The sequence below is a fragment of the Trichosurus vulpecula genome, chromosome 1 (genome assembly GCF_011100635.1).
Source record: "Trichosurus vulpecula isolate mTriVul1 chromosome 1, mTriVul1.pri, whole genome shotgun sequence".
NCBI lineage: Eukaryota > Metazoa > Chordata > Mammalia > Diprotodontia > Phalangeridae > Trichosurus > Trichosurus vulpecula.
Genome location: NC_050573.1, coordinates 23,844,520 through 23,860,241, shown reverse-complemented (window position 1 = coordinate 23,860,241; position 15,722 = coordinate 23,844,520). Strand labels below are relative to the sequence as shown.

Sequence of the window (15,722 nt, the reverse complement as noted above, 5' to 3'; positions counted from 1 at the left end):
GAGAGGTGGGTAGTACAAGCATTCTTGTCCCCACTTTACAGGTAGGGAAACTGAGGCTCAGTGAGGTTATTCTTAATGACATGTATTGCATTTGTTGTTGTTCAGTTGTTTCTCAGTCATGTTCAACTCTTCATTGGCAAAGTTTCCTTGGCAAAGATACTGGAGTGGTTTTGCCATTTCCTTCTCTGGCTCATTTTATGGATAGGGAAACTAAGGAGAACAAGGTGAAGTGACTTGCCCAAAGTCACACAGCTAGTAATGTGTGAGGCCGGAGTTGAACTCAGGAAGATGAGTCAGCCTGACTCCAGGCCCGGCGCTCTATAAGGTGTAAATTTGGGACATAAACCTGTATCTCCTCCCTCCAAATCCAGGTGTCCTTCCACGAGACCATCTTACCTGCCTCCCCAGGCAGCATCCCACTGAACTTCCCCTGGTAGCTGCTGCCTTGTTCACGTTGGCCTGGTCTTGGTTCAAAACCTGGTTTGTCCCCCATTAGGCGAGTGGGAAGTCGGTCCTGGGGCCGTGCAGCGGCCTCTTGGGACACTCATCCCAGTGACCCCCAGACTCCAGAAGCCTGTTCTGAAGTCAGTCTGCTTGGCCCCAGCCCAGGCATAGAGAAAGACCTGAGCCTTTGTAACAACCCTTAACTTTTTTCAGAATGTTTGAATATTATTTCATCTGTCTTCATGAATAACCCTGCCAGACACGTGTGCTAGGTATCATGATCCCTGCCTTACAGATGAGAAGACAAACATGTGCTTGAGATCACACACACACAAAGCTAGTTCATGGCAGAGCCCGAATTAGGTTATACGGAGCTGAAGTGGGGAGGGGGATAAATTAGCCCATAAGGAAAGCAGAGTGTAGCATCTAGAGCAAAGGAAGGGAGGGGAATAAGCATTTATGTAGCACCTACTGTGTCCCAGGAATTGTGCTTAGCATTTTTTATAAATTTTTATAAATTTTATAATTTTTCTAAATTTTACATTTTTATAAACATCTCATTTGGCTCTCACCACGTCCCTGAGAGGTAAATACAGCTATTATCGTTATCTCCATTTTATGCGTGAGGAAACAAAGGTTCACATGGCCAGTGAGTGTGGAAGGCTAGATTTGAACTGGGGTCTTCCTGATTTCAGACCCAGTGCTCTTTCCACTGGGCCATTAACCTGTGGACCCCTTCTAATTACAGCTAGCCAGCTAACATTTGTACAGGCTGTAGCAGTATTAGCAGTAGTAGTAGTGATGGTGGTAGTGGTAGTAGCAGTAGTTAGTAGCAGTAGTGGTGGTGGTGGTAGTAGTACTAGTTAGTAGTGATAGTAACTTAGTAGTATTAGCAGTAGCAGTAGTAGTGGTGGTGGTAGTAGTTAGCAGTGATAGTAACTAAGTAGCAGTGTTAGCAGTAGTAGTAGTGATGGTGGTAGTGGTAGTAGTAGTAGTTAGTAGCAGTAGTAGTGGTGGTGCTAGTAGTACTAGTTAGTAGTGATAGTAACTTAGGTAGTAGTATTAGCAGTAGTAGTAGTGGTGGTGGTGGTAGTGGTAGTAGTTAGTAGCAGTAGTAGTGGTGGTGGTAGTAGTTAGCAGTGATAGTAACTAAGTAGCAATATTAGCAGCAGTAGTAGTGATGGTAGTAGTGGTAGTAGTAGCAGTTAGCAGTGATAGTAACTAAGTAGCAGTGTTAGCAACAGTAGTAGTAGTGATGGTGGTAGTAGTAGTAGTAGTGATAGTAACTAGTTAGTAGTATTAGCAGTAGTAGTAGTGGTGGTGGTAGTAGTAGTGGTTAGTAGCAGTAGTAGTGGTGGTGGTAGTAATTAGTAGTAATAACCAGGTAATAGTAGTGGTAGTGGTGGTAGCAGCTGTAGTAGCAGTGGTAGTGGTGGTAGTAGTAGTGCTAATAGTAACTAGGTAGTAGTATTAGTAGCAGTAGTGGTAGTGATGGTAGTAATAGTAGTGCAGTGGTACTACTAATTAGTACTAATAGTAACTAAGTAGTAGCATTAGCAGCAAGTAGTAGTGGTGGTGGTGATGGTACTAGTAGTAGTAGTGATGGTGGGGGTGGTAGTAGTAGCAGTTAGTAGTGATAGTAACTAAGTAGCAGTATTAGCAGTAGTAGTAGTGATGGTGGTAGTGGTAGTAGTAGTAGTTAGTAGTCAGTAGTGATAGTAACTAAGTAGCAATATTAGCAGCAGTAGTAGTGATGGTAGTAGTGGTACTAGTATTAGTTAGCAGTGATAGTAACTAACTAGCAGTGTTAGCGACAGTAGTAGTAGTGATGGTGGTAGTAGTAGTAGTAGCAGTAGTGATGGTGGTACTAGTATTAGTAGTGATAGTAACTAGGTAGTAGTAGTAGTAGTGATGGTGGTAGTGGTAGTAGTAGTTAGTAGCAGTAGTAATGGTGGTACTAGTATTAGTTAGTAGTGATAGTAACTTAGGTAGTAGTATTAGCAGTAGTAGTAGTAGTGGCGGTGGTAGTAGTAATGGTGAACGTAGTAGTAGTACTGATAGTACTAATAGTAACTAGGTAGTAGTGTTAGTAGCAGCAGTGGTAGTAGTAGCGATGGTAGTAATAGTAGTGTAGTGGTAGTACTAATTAGTACTAATAGTAACTAAGTAGTAGTATTAGCAGCAAGTAGTAGTAGTGGTGGTGGTGATGGTACTAGTAGTAGTAGTGATGGTCGTGGTGGTGGTAGTTAATAATGGTAACTAGGTAGTAGTATTAGCTGTAATAGTAGTAGTGGTGGTGGTGGTAGTAGTAGTTAGTAGTGATAGTAACTAAGTAGTAGTAGTAGTAGTGATGGTGGTAGTGGTAGTAGTAGTTAGTAGCAGTAGTAGTGGTGGTGGTAGTAGTACTAGTTAGTAGTGATAGTAACTAAGTAGTAGTAGTGATGGCGGTAGTGGTGGTAGTAGTAGTAGTTAGTAGCAGTAGTAGTGGTGGTGGTAGTGGTAGTAGTTAGTAGCAGTAGTAGTGGTGGTGGTAGTAGTTAGCAGTGATAGTAACTAAGTAGCAATATTAGCAGCAGTAGTAGTGATGGTAGTAGTGGTAGTAGTAGCAGTTAGCAGTGATAGTAACTAAGTAGCAGTGTTAGCGACAGTAGTAGTAGTGATGGTGGTAGTAGTAGTAGTAGCAGTAGTGATGGTGGTACTAGTATTAGTAGTGATAGTAACTAGGTAGTAGTAGTAGTAGTGATGGTGGTAGTGGTAGTAGTAGTTAGTAGCAGTAGTAATGGTGGTACTAGTATTAGTTAGTAGTGATAGTAACTTAGGTAGTAGTATTAGCAGTAGTAGTAGTAGTGGCGGTGGTAGTAGTAATGGTGAACGTAGTAGTAGTACTGATAGTACTAATAGTAACTAGGTAGTAGTGTTAGTAGCAGCAGTGGTAGTAGTAGCGATGGTAGTAATAGTAGTGTAGTGGTAGTACTAATTAGTACTAATAGTAACTAAGTAGTAGTATTAGCAGCAAGTAGTAGTAGTGGTGGTGGTGATGGTACTAGTAGTAGTAGTGATGGTCGTGGTGGTGGTAGTTAATAATGGTAACTAGGTAGTAGTATTAGCTGTAATAGTAGTAGTGGTGGTGGTGGTAGTAGTAGTTAGTAGTGATAGTAACTAAGTAGTAGTAGTAGTAGTGATGGTGATAGTGGTAGTAGTAGTTAGTAGCAGTAGTAGTGGTGGTGGTAGTAGTACTAGTTAGTAGTGATAGTAACTAAGTAGTAGTAGTGATGGCGGTAGTGGTGGTAGTAGTAGTAGTTAGTAGCAGTAGTAGTGGTGGTGGTAGTAGTACTAGTTAGTAGTGATAGTAACTAAGTAGCAGTATTAGCAATAGTAGTAGTAGTGATGGTGGTAGTAGTAGTAGCAGTAGTAGTGGTGGTAGTAGTAGCAGTTAGTAGTGATAGTAACTAAGTAGCAGTATCAGCAGTGGTAGTAGTAGTGATGGTGGTAGTAGTATTAGTAGTGATAGTAACTTAGGAAGTAGTATTAGCAGTAGTAGTAGTAGTGGCGGTGGTAGTAGTAATGGTGAACGTAGTAGTAGTACTGACAGTACTAATAGTACCTAGGTAGTAGTATTAGTAGCAGCAGTGGTAGTGGTAGTGATGGTAGTAATAGTAGTGCAGTGGTAGTACTAATTAGTACTAATAGTAACTAAGTAGTAGAATTAGCAGCAAGTAGTAGTAGTGGTGGTGGTGATGGTACTAGTAGTAGTAGTGATGGTGGTGGTGGTAGTAGTAGCAGTTAGTAGTGATAGTAACTAAGCAGCAGTATTAGCAGTAGTAGTAGTGATGGTGGTAGTATTAGTAGTGGTAGCGGTAGTAATGGTGGTACTAGTATTAGTTAGTAGTGATAGTAACTAAGTAGCAGTGTTAGCAGCAGTAGTAGTAGTGGCGGTGGTAGTAGTAGTAGTTAGTAGCAGTAGTAATGGTGGTACTAGTATTAGTAGTGATAGTAACTAGGTAGTAGTATTAGCAGCAGTAGTAGTAGTGGTGGTAGTGGTAGTAGTAGTAGTTAGTAGTATTTGCAACTAGGTAGTAGTATTAGCAGTAGTAGTAGTAGTGGCGGTGGTAGTAGTAATGGTGAAAGTAGTAGTAGTACTGATAGTACTAACAGTAACTAGGTAGTAGTATTAGTAGCAGCAGTGGTAGTGGTAGTGATGGTAGTAATAGTAGTGTGGTGGTAGTACTAATTAGTACTAATAGTAACTAAGTAGTAGCATTAGCAGCAAGTAGTAGTAGTGGTGGTGGTGATGGTACTAGTAGTAGTAGTGATGGTCGTGGTGGTGGTAGTTAATAACGGTAACTAGTAGTAATAGTGGTAGTAGTAGTTAGTAATAACTAGATAGCAACAGTTTGGTCACAGATTTCTCTCCCATCGGACCCTCTCCCGGCCCTCCTCACACACTTGCCCTACCCTGGACTCTACACTTCATCTCACCCCTCTGCCTAGCTGGGGCTCCCTCCCCCTTCAGGACACTGGCTTCCTGGGCCCAGGGACAATGTCAGGTGCGGCTGATTTCTTCCTACCCTTAGGATGAGTGCTCGGCTCCTGAAATGAAGGCCAGTTGTTGGATAGGAGAGCACATTTGATAGATTCATCTTGGGGGGTGGGGTGTGCATTAAAAGTGATTGATCCCTGGTTACCGTAACAGCTGCCACTTCATGGGGCTCAGCTCTAGGAAGCCTCCCTCTCCTCTCTGCTGATCTTTCCTGGGTCCCATCTCTCTGGGGTCCTAGGTCTCAGCTCTCCTTGACACTCTCATATCCCCCACTGTGGAGAGTCTCACAAAGCCTTGGGTCCAGCAATCAGTGAGCCCTCCTGGCTGAAGTAAAAGAAAGGGCTTTTTCCCTAAGGACCCCGTGAGGTACGGAGAGCAGAAAGCATCGTTATTAAGACTATCTACACACGGGAATCCTGAGATTGACAGACTCACCATATACTGGTGCCTGACTAGTTAGCCTTTAAGTCAGGACTTCTCACTACCAGTCAATCAACAAACATTTATTAAGCACCTACTATATATGCTGGGGCAGCTAGTTGGCACAGAGGAGAAAGGACCAGACTTGGAGTCAGAAAGACTCCTCTTTTCGAGTTCAAATATCACACACTAGCTGTGTGACCCTGGGCAAGTCACTTCACCCTGTTTGCCTCAGTTTCCTCATCTGTAAAATGAGCTGGAGAAGACCTCAAAAAAAGGGAAAAGGACCTATTTGTACAAAAATATTTACAGCAGCTCTTTTTGTGGTGGCTAAGAATTGGAAATTGAAGTAATGCCTATCACTTGGGGAATGGCTAAACAAGCTGTGGTATGTGATTGTAATGGAACATTATTGTGTTGTAAGAAATGGACAAACAGGATGATTTCAAAAAAACCTTGAAAGTCTTACATGAACTGATGCTGAGTGAAGTGAACAGAACCAGGAGAATGTTGTACACTGTAACAGCAATATTGTACCATGAAGGATTGTGAATGATTTAGCTCTTCTCAGCAATACGATGATCTAAGACAATCCCAAAAGACTCATGATGGAGCATGCTGTCCTCCTCCAGAAAAAGAACTGATATTGTTTGAATTCAGACTGAAACATGCTATTTTTCACTTTCTATTATTCAAGTATTCTAGGACAAAATGAATAATATGAAAATGCTTTACATGATTGCACATGTAGAACCTATATCTGATTGCTTAATGTCTCAAGGAGAGGGGAGGGAGTCATGGGATGCTTGGGTGCTTGTGCTTGGACCCTAATTCTAACATCACATTTCTCCTTAGCCTCTGCTTAGGTGCCTGTGCCTGGACCCCAATTCCAAAACCACATCCAGTTCTAAAATCACGTCTCTCTCTAGCCTCAAAATACTGTCTCACACAGTTCCTCTCCAGTTCAAGGGCAGCATGCCTTAGCAAAACACTTATCTCTCCTCCTGATACTGCAGCCAGCTGCACCTATAGAATTTATTAGTTTGGATTCTCTGTATATTGCTAATTGGCTGTGCACTGGGCCAGAACAATATTTACTGCTTACTGACCTTACTGATATGTATCTTAGACATAGTCAAATGTATACTCCCTTGTCTAACAGGGCATTTGATGAGAGCCACCTGGATATTCCCTATCAGCCCTGACCATTAGTTGACTTAGTGACATTTCACTGTCAAAACCACACCCCCTGGTAACCCCCCCCCCTTGGGCTATTTCCCAGTGAACTCTGGGTAAGATACCTGTGCAATATATACAAAAAGTGCATTTTCCTTTAAGAACTGACCACCCCCTATCCACTCCCTAATCCCACCCCAAAACACCTAATTGACCTGTTTCACCCCCAAATCTCTTATTTAAACTTTCCCCGTAACCCTGTAAGGTTGCAGGTTCCCTAAGAACTCTTGCCCGCTGTAAAGTGGAATAAATCTTTGCCACCTTGACTTAAAGAATGCTTGAGATCATGAATTCATTCCGGATGGCCCTGACCCTCTGCAGTACTCAGGTCCTTGAGGGGTACTCCTTCTCAGTGACCCTGTCTGGTAACTCCAGTTCTGGGATCTGTATTTTTGGGATTCTTGAATCCCTGGGTTTTTCTTCCTCAACAGGAGGACTAGAATTTGGAACTCAACAGTTTATTTAAAAAAACCCTAAATGTTAAAAAATTTGTTTTAACATGTAATCGAGGGGAATTATATATACATATACATGTACATACATACATACATGTATATGTATACATGAAAAATGAGCTGGAGGAGGAAATGGCATAACACTCCGGTATCTCTGCCAAGAAAACCCCAAATGGGGTCAAGAAAACTGGGGATACAAAAAAAAAGCAAGAAACAAGGGTCTGCCCTCAAGGAGTTTACAATCTAATGTGGGAAACACCATCCAAACAAATATGTGCAAAGCAATTTATATATACAGGATAAATGGGAAATAATTAGCAGAGGGAAGAAGGCACTGGAATTCAAGGGGCTGGGGAAGGCTTCCTGTAAAAGATGGGATTTTAGTCGGAGTTTAAAGGGCTCTTTGGACCATATAAACTGGCTGTATAGGATTGCTGTTTCCAGGATGATGCTTCTAGGTGCACACAGACCTCCTCTTTTCCCATCAATCCTTTCTGCAAACTTTTTTCCTATTTGATCCCTGCTAGAGTAAGGATGGGGGGCTGGATTTGTAAATTATTCTATCTAGGAGAGCACCAAATACAATCTCAGAAAATTGCCCGGGGCTTGCCCTGGGAAACACATAGCTTGTGGCAAAAAAGGGATTTCAACCCAGGTTAGTGACAGTAAGTAAACTCAGATTTTCCAGCCAGATACAAGTCACCACCTTTCTAAACCTTATATTTCCTCTTTATTTATAATTATCTCTTTGAAGAGAAGGGGAATGGGATAGAAAAGGACATTGAGTGAAATTGCTGGGTTCCAGTGTCAACTCTGAAGACACAAGCTTTGGGTGTGAGCGAATCCCTTCTCTGACCCCCTAATATAGGGATGTAATAACACATGGGCTTTCACTGCCTACCTCATAAAGGCTTTTGTGAGGAAAGAAAGCCCTTTGTAAACTGTGAGGCATCATCTATAAAGGTCTGCTGTGCTGCACCCTCACCTCAGAGGGAGTCTCCCTCAGTCCTGGGAGACACCCTCAATTCAGGAGGGCTTCCCATTACTTTCAGAGACAGAGACTTCCTCCTGAGCCAGACCTGACACTAAGCAAGTCATTTTAAAACTATTCCCTATCTGTAAAATACATGGGTTTGGGGCTCAGTGATCTATCTATAAATTAACCTATAGGGACTCAGGCAATTCACTCCCCCCTCAGTTTCCCTATCTGTAAAATGAGGGGTTGGGCTTTTTTAAGGCACCCTTTCCAGCTTTTAAAAATTATGGACTTGGGCCAGGGCAAATGTTCCCTCAGTTTCCCTCTCTGTAAAATAAGAGGTGGTGGTGTTTAGGCTCAGTGATCTTATTTTCAGCTTTATGGATATGGGCAACTTAGTTCCACTCTCTCTGGGGGTGTTATTATTAAGTAAAATGTGGGGGTCAGGCTAGATTGTTGTAAGTACCCTTCTAGATTTTCAAAATTATGCACTTGAGCAACTTAACTGGGCTCCAGTTTCCTTGTTTGTAGCAGGTTGGGCTAATACTAAATACGATATAGTCTTCATATCGGTGAAATAAAGGACAGTTGGGCTCTATCCTAGATTTTTAAAAACCTTACGGTTTTGTGCAATTCTAGGTCTCAGTTTCTCCATCTGTAAAATGCTAGGGTTCATGGCCCTCAAAGACTCAGAGCTCCGAGTCTATATTCCATCTTTTGCATATCTACATTCTACAGTCTGTGTTCTTTTTCCTATCCTATAGTGTATGTAGTCCATTCTATACGGAGGGTCTATATTCTATTCTACATTCTAGTCTATAGTCCATGCAGTCTTTTCTATACATATTCTACATTCTATAGTCTTACCTAGTCTATTCCATACACCTTCTACTACATTCTACAGTCTGTCTGGATTCCAGCAGGGCGCCCTTCTCCACCTACTCTATGGAGGGCGCCCATGCTTCCCGACTGTGTCATGTGCCCCTGGCAGCCACACCACTGTCCTGCAGGACTATTCCTGCCTCCCCAGCCCCGAGGTGCCCCTCGGTCCGCCTAACCGGGCTCCTGCCCAGCGAACCCCCTGCTGTGAAGCGATATCCAGAAACTCCAAACCTCGTGCAGCTGGAAAAGCCAGAGGAGGTGGCCGCTCCCCAGACCGCAGCCGTGCTACCCGACGCCGTCAGCGGTGCATTGTGGTCTGCAACAAAACGCGGGCGAAGGAGCCTGCTGGTACCTTTGATGTAGTCCACCAATGAGACGCCGGAAGGACACTAGGGCGGGCCAATGGGCGCGCGGCGTAGGGGCAGGGCTGGAGGCTAGCAGGGGGCGGGGCCGGTCTCTAGGCAGCGGCATCTGGGGTGGGGTGCCTAAGATGCTCTACTACTTAGGCAGTGAAAGCACCTGCTGGGTCGGACGGAGTGCCTGAGCCGCGCCGCCGCCGCCCCCTCCCGCCGGGACCTGTCGCAGCCGCCAGCGCCACCGACCCGCGGTGAGGAGCCGTGCTTTGCCGCTGCCCCCTGCAGAGCGCGCGGACCCCGGGAGTGTAGGAGGGTGGGAGCAGAGAAGCGCAGCAGCCGAGCGGGACCCCGGAGCAGGGCAGGGCGGGCGCGAGACAGCGGCGCGTGCCCCGGGCCCTGGCGGGGGGGCGGCGCGCGGACAGGCCTCGAGCCAGCAGGGTGCCCCGGCCCCTGGCGCCCCTTCCCGGGCCATTTCCGCGGGCACGCGTGCGAGGGAGTGGGGCGGCTGCTGGCGTTCCAGTCCGAGCCGCCCCCTCCCCTTAGGGGGGGCTGGTGCACGGGGGGAAACTGAGGCCCGAGCAGGGGAAGGGGAGGAGCTGGAGCTGCCGCGCATGGGCTTCCTGGTGGGGCGTAGCCGACCTAGGCACGAGCTTTAAAGCCCAGGAGCGATTTCCAGTCGCATTCCACCCCCTCCCTTTTTTGCAGGTGGAGAAACTGAGGCAGGAGAGGGCAGGGGGCAGAGCTCGGTAGTCTCTTGTCAAATCTCCTCGCCCCCCTCCCACCGTTTTTGCAGGTTGGGGAAACTGAGGGCGAGAGATGGGGAGGGGGCAGGCGCAGAGCTTGTGAATCTTTCTAGTCTAATTCTTCTCCTCATCCCATTTTTGCAGATGGAGAAACTTGAGGGCGGGAGGAGGTTCAGGGGGCCACAGAGTTTGTAAATATTACTTGGCCCCCTGCTAGACTGGAACCTTCCTGAGGGCAGGGGCTTCCCCCCCCATCTGCCCCTCCCATTTCTGTAATAATTAAATGGAGGAGGAGGAAGGAAGCCTATTTCTGAGTTGAGAGAACCTTTCCGATGTACTAAACTTAGACCCTCTCCGTCCCCGTTTCCTGTTGTGTTCCTTCCCCCTCCCCTAGGTAACCATGTGTGACCGCAAGGCGGAAATCAAAAATGCGGACATGTCAGAGGAGATGCAGCAGAACTCGGTGGAGTGTGCCACCCAGGCCCTGGAGAAGTATAACATAGAGAAGGACATGGCAGCCCATATCAAGAAGGTGAGGGGGGAGGGGAGGGCACTAGATCTGGCATGTCAGAAGGAGAAAGCTGCAGGAGGGGCTTGAGCATGGAGCCCCACCCTCCCCTTTTACAGATGGGGACACCCCAAGTCTTGGAGGAGCTAGTCAGGTGTCCAGAGTAGGAACTGGAGAGAAGGTACCTAAGTCCGGGCTTGGTTCCTGCTGTTAACTGAGGAGACCATCCTGCTTTGATTTGCACACCCCTGTAAACATTTCTTTAATTGGTCGGAAATTTAAGACTGAATTCACTCCCTTTGGCAGGTGAGGAGTGTGGAGTCTTAGGACAACAGCAAGATGTCCAACCTGGGAACCAAGTGGCAGATTGCTCTGGCTTGGTGTTTGAGGCATCTTCCAGCCTAGGAAAGACTGTTTTGTGGAGAGGCTCATGGCAGTGCAGACTTGGTGACTGGATGAGAGGGCTGGCCAGAGCTCAGCAACCTGAGTCCAGGCCCTCACTGAGATTTGATCATGGGTCTCTGAGTTGGGTTGTACATGGAGAGTCTGGAATTCCACCCCTTCCTTAGACTCCTGGCACTTTGGTACAAAATCACTGAATCCCTCTGAGTCTTAAATGAAGATGAAAAAGCCTGCAGTAAAATTGACCTCACAGGGCAACTGAAAAGGGATGCGATGGGAAGAAGAGGAGTAGCCATGGAAAGATGAGTCATGCCAATGAGATTGGTCCAGACTGGCAGGAACAATGGGGGAAGATCGGCAAGGGCACCATTCCAGGGCCCAGCTCAAAGAGTTTTCCTTTCCCTTGCCAATATATTGAAAATACGTCAATAAAGGCATCTATGTATGTGTGTTTTTTGAGCAGGGTGGGCTCACATTTCATAATTTCAAACAGATCCAAATTCTTTCCTTTTATTTCAGTTTTTTTTTGGTGAGGTAATCAGGGTTAAGTGACTTGCCTGGGGTCATACAACCAATTCCTTCCTCTTAAACATGCTGATACTAACCACTCCCTGAGGAATCATCTCTTGCTTTTTCTTGCCTCCATCCCACAATGCTTGGCCCTATTCCTGGACACGTAGTAGGTACCCTAATAAATATTGGTCCTCTTTGTGAGGAAACATGCTTCCCATCTCCCTGCACAGGACTCAAGGGTGTGACCCTGGGCAAGTTGCTTGACTGCCGTCTGCCTCAGTTTCCTTATTTGGATCATAATTGCAGCTATCTTTCAGGGTTGTTGTGAGCATAAAATTAGATAGTATTTGTAAAGCACTTTGCAAGCCTTAAAGCGCTATGTAATTGCTAGCTATATCATTATTATTATTATTTTATTTAGATGCATGTAATTCTCAGATCTATATCTAGTCCAACCTCTCTCCTGAGCTATATATCACCAGCTGCCTCTTGGACATCTCAAAGTAGATGACCTGACTAGATATTTTAAATTCAAAATGAGTTTAAATAAATAAATTTATATAATCTATGTAATGTAAAATAAATAAGTAAATAAATGTTTCCTCTGGGAATCTCCATTTTACAGATGAGGAAATTGAGGGAGAGAAAGATTAAGTGCCTGCCTCAGGATTCAAAGTCAGGCCTTCCTGACTCCCAGGCCCAGCCTTCCATCCGCTACAGCTGTTACATGGTGATAGCTAAGTAATGCATGTTGATTGAATGATTGAACTGAACTTGATTGAATAAATTACATAATGATTTCAACAGCGAGCATTCTCACAGGCTGCAGCCTCATGAGGTAGGGGCCACTGTTCTCCCCATTTTATAGGAGAGGAAGGTACAAGTGATTTGCTCGGGGACACACAACTATTACATTTCTGACGAAGGATTAGAACGCAGGACTTTTTGACTTGAGGCCAGGTGTTCTGTCCACTGTGCCATCTAGTTCCCTATACAGCAATCATGCAGAACTCTGGAGATCCTAACAGGGGTGGGAAATCTGCAAGTGGCCTTCTAGGCCCTTGGGTGTGGCCTTTGACTGAGTCCAAGTTTTACAGAGCAAATCCTTTTATTGAGGGATTTGTTCTGTGAAGTCTGGATTCAGTCAAAGAGCAGCACTTGTGGCCTCGAGGCGGCAGGTTCCCCACCCCTATTTTAGAGCTAAGAATCTCATGCCATCTACTGATCTTTCATTTTTTTGGAGAAAGAAACTGAGGCAAAGAGAGGAAAAGAAAAGTATCATTTAATGCTGAACAGATGGAGCCTTTGAAGCCAAAAATATCAAAGCAAGTACCAAAAACACAAAGTGAAAGGCCTTCTCTGAGGTTGCTCAAGCTGTTTCCAGATCTTCCAGGATTTCTGAAGCCTCATCCTGAATTGTTCCAACCAAACATCTTCCAGCTTCTCCCACTCTGTGGTGCCATGATTGTAAATACAGTTTAGTTTCCAAAAGACCACAGAGATTCAAAAATGGTTAGGGGCTTGGGTAAGATGGGCTATTGTGACACAAATTACTTTTTAAGAAAGTGAAAATGAACATGCAGATGTCATTCATTAATGAAATTAAGATCTCAGCGCCCCCAACACATCATCTGGGTGCAAAAAAAAAACCCAACCCAAAAATAAAAAACCCCCCAAAATATAACCTGAACCTAACCAACTGAATGTGTGGGCAAAACACACACACACACACACAGTGGAAGCCCAGAGACTTGGCATCTACACATCCCCCAAACTAACACATGCAAGACAGAGTAGCGAAAGTTCCATCTGGTCTGCTTTTTCTCACTCTCCCCCACAGCCAACACATGTATGTGGCTTCTGTGAATAATATCCTATTGCTATAACTTCTTCATTAGTGCCAAGAGGCAGTAACATATGTCTGGTGTTCTCATTAGTCCAGCATGTGGGGACCCTGTCCATTTGCTAAGACATCCTGGTTGAAATGGCTTCCTCAAGAGACCCTATTTCCTTTCCTCTCAGGGTGTTCGGGTACCACTTACGACAGCCCGAGTCTCTAGGCAGGGTATTCTCATCCAGTTTCGTCTTTGGAAAGAACTCTTTAAAAACATTTTTAAAAATTTATTTTCAATTCCAAATTCTCTCCTCTACTCCTCCCCCATCTATTCAGAAGGTAAGAAATATGATATTCATCATCTATATGGAGTCATGCAAAACATATTCTACATTAGCCATGTTACAGGGAGGAAAAGGGCAAGAAAAGAAAAGAGAACAAAATTTGTTCCATCTGCACTCAGAGTTTATCAGTTCCCTTTCTGGAGGACGATGGCATTTTTCATCATTATTCCTTTGAAAGTGTTGCAGATTATTGTACTGATAGAATTGCTACATTGTTCACAGCTGATCATTGTTACAATGTTGCTGTTACTGTGTACAATTTTCTCACTTCACTTTGTATCAGTTCATATAAATCTTCCCAGATTTTTCTGAACTCATCCTGCTCATCATTTCCTATAGCACAGTAGTATTCCATCACAATCACATACCACAACTTGTTTATCCATTCCCCAACTGATGGACATCCCTTCAATCTCCGATTCTTTGCTACCACACAAAGAACTGCTATACATATTTTTGTACATATGGGTCCTTTTCTTCTTTCCACATTAGCTGTTTTTCAGATGAGGAAACTGAGGCAGAGGTTAAGTGCCTGACACAGGATTTGAACTCAGACCTTACTGATTCCCAAATCCAGCCTTCTAGCCACTACAGCTGTGGATTAGGTCTCTTTTGGAATCCCAGGCAGTTAGGATGGCAATTGGGATCCTTCTCTATACCCCATGTGTCATCAGCTTGGGGTTCTTAGCTTTAGAGCTGGAAATTTATTTAGACCAGCCTCCTTTGTTTCTACAAGTGAAGAAATAGGCCCAGAGATAGCAAGTGGTGCTTCATGTCACACAATTAATAAATAGTAGAATCTAGACCAGAGATGCTTTTTTTTTGTAAATATTATTTTATTTTTTCCAATTACCTGTAAAGATAGTTTTCAATGTATAATTTTTTATAAGATTTTGAGTTTCAAATTTTTCTCCTTCCCTCCCTTCCTCCCTCCCCAAGACAACAAGCAATCTGATATAAGTTATACATGTGCTATCATGTTATATGTATTTCCAACGTTAGTCATGTTGTGAAAGAAGAGTCAGAACAAAAGGGAGGAAGAAAAAACAGAAAACAAAAAAAGTGAAAATAGTCTGTTTTGATCTGCATTCAGACTCCATAGTTCTTTCTCTGGATGTGGATGTGGGTCTTCGGTAGACCAGACATTCTTAACCTGGGGTCTATAGAGCCCCTTAGGTTTATGGATAGATTTCAGGAAATCCATGAACTTGTTTGGAAAATGAATTATATCTTTATTTTTACTAACTTCTAACTAAAATTTGGCACTGTCTCCTATTATGATTATTTTTTTTAAAGTTATTCTGAAAGGGGCTTCCAGAGACTTTCAACAAGGTCCATAACAAAAAAAGTTGAGAATCCGGCCTCCTTCAAGTGCCAACTAAAATCCCAAGTTCTATAAGAATTCTGGTTAACGTTACTGCCTTTTCTCTGAGATAACCTCCAATTTATTTTGTCTATATCTTGGTTATCCATAGTTATTTGCATCTTGTCTTCCCCATTAAACTGTAAGTTCCCCAAGGGGAGGGACAGTTTTTGCCTTTCTTTGCAATTTTAGTTGACTCAGCCCTTCCTGAACTACAAAAAACTTCCTCCCAAGACTTGATTTATCATAAAAGAAACACCTCTGAGCCACAGAGAGCAGATTTTTTCCAGCATAAACTATATGTTAAAAAAATTACATTCGCAGTCCATTTTCTTCTCTTTGTATATTGAAATGTTTGTTTTTGGTGATTGTTGTCAGGTTCATAGTAAAGTTGTTGAAACTAAAAAAATTATATTACTAAAGAGCAAGGTTGTAATGGAAAAAAAGTGTTGTACATTGAGAATCTTGTTTGAAATCCCAATTCTATTTCTTGCTACCTGTGTAATATTAGGTAAGTCACTGACCCTCTCAGGAGGACCTCAGTTTCTTTTTATTTTTTCATTCTAATTTTTTTTTCTTTTTCTTTTTAGTTTGCAACACACACTTCTACAAAATTCTGAGTTCCAGATTTTCTTCCCTCCCTCCCCCCCTTCCTCCCCAAGATGGCATGGAATCCCATATAACTTCCATGTGTAATTTCGCATTG

At 43.8% G+C, this 15,722-nt stretch overlaps 1 long non-coding RNA gene across 1 annotated transcript; it reads left to right on the top strand.

The window, feature by feature from the left end:
• Positions 1-9,309: 9,309 nt before the first annotated feature.
• Positions 9,310-11,424, top strand: LOC118834454. The gene is made up of 3 exons (XR_005009351.1): positions 9,310-9,560; positions 10,447-10,584; positions 10,867-11,424. It is a non-coding gene; the product is annotated as an uncharacterized LOC118834454 (long non-coding RNA).
• Positions 11,425-15,722: the final 4,298 nt, after the last annotated feature.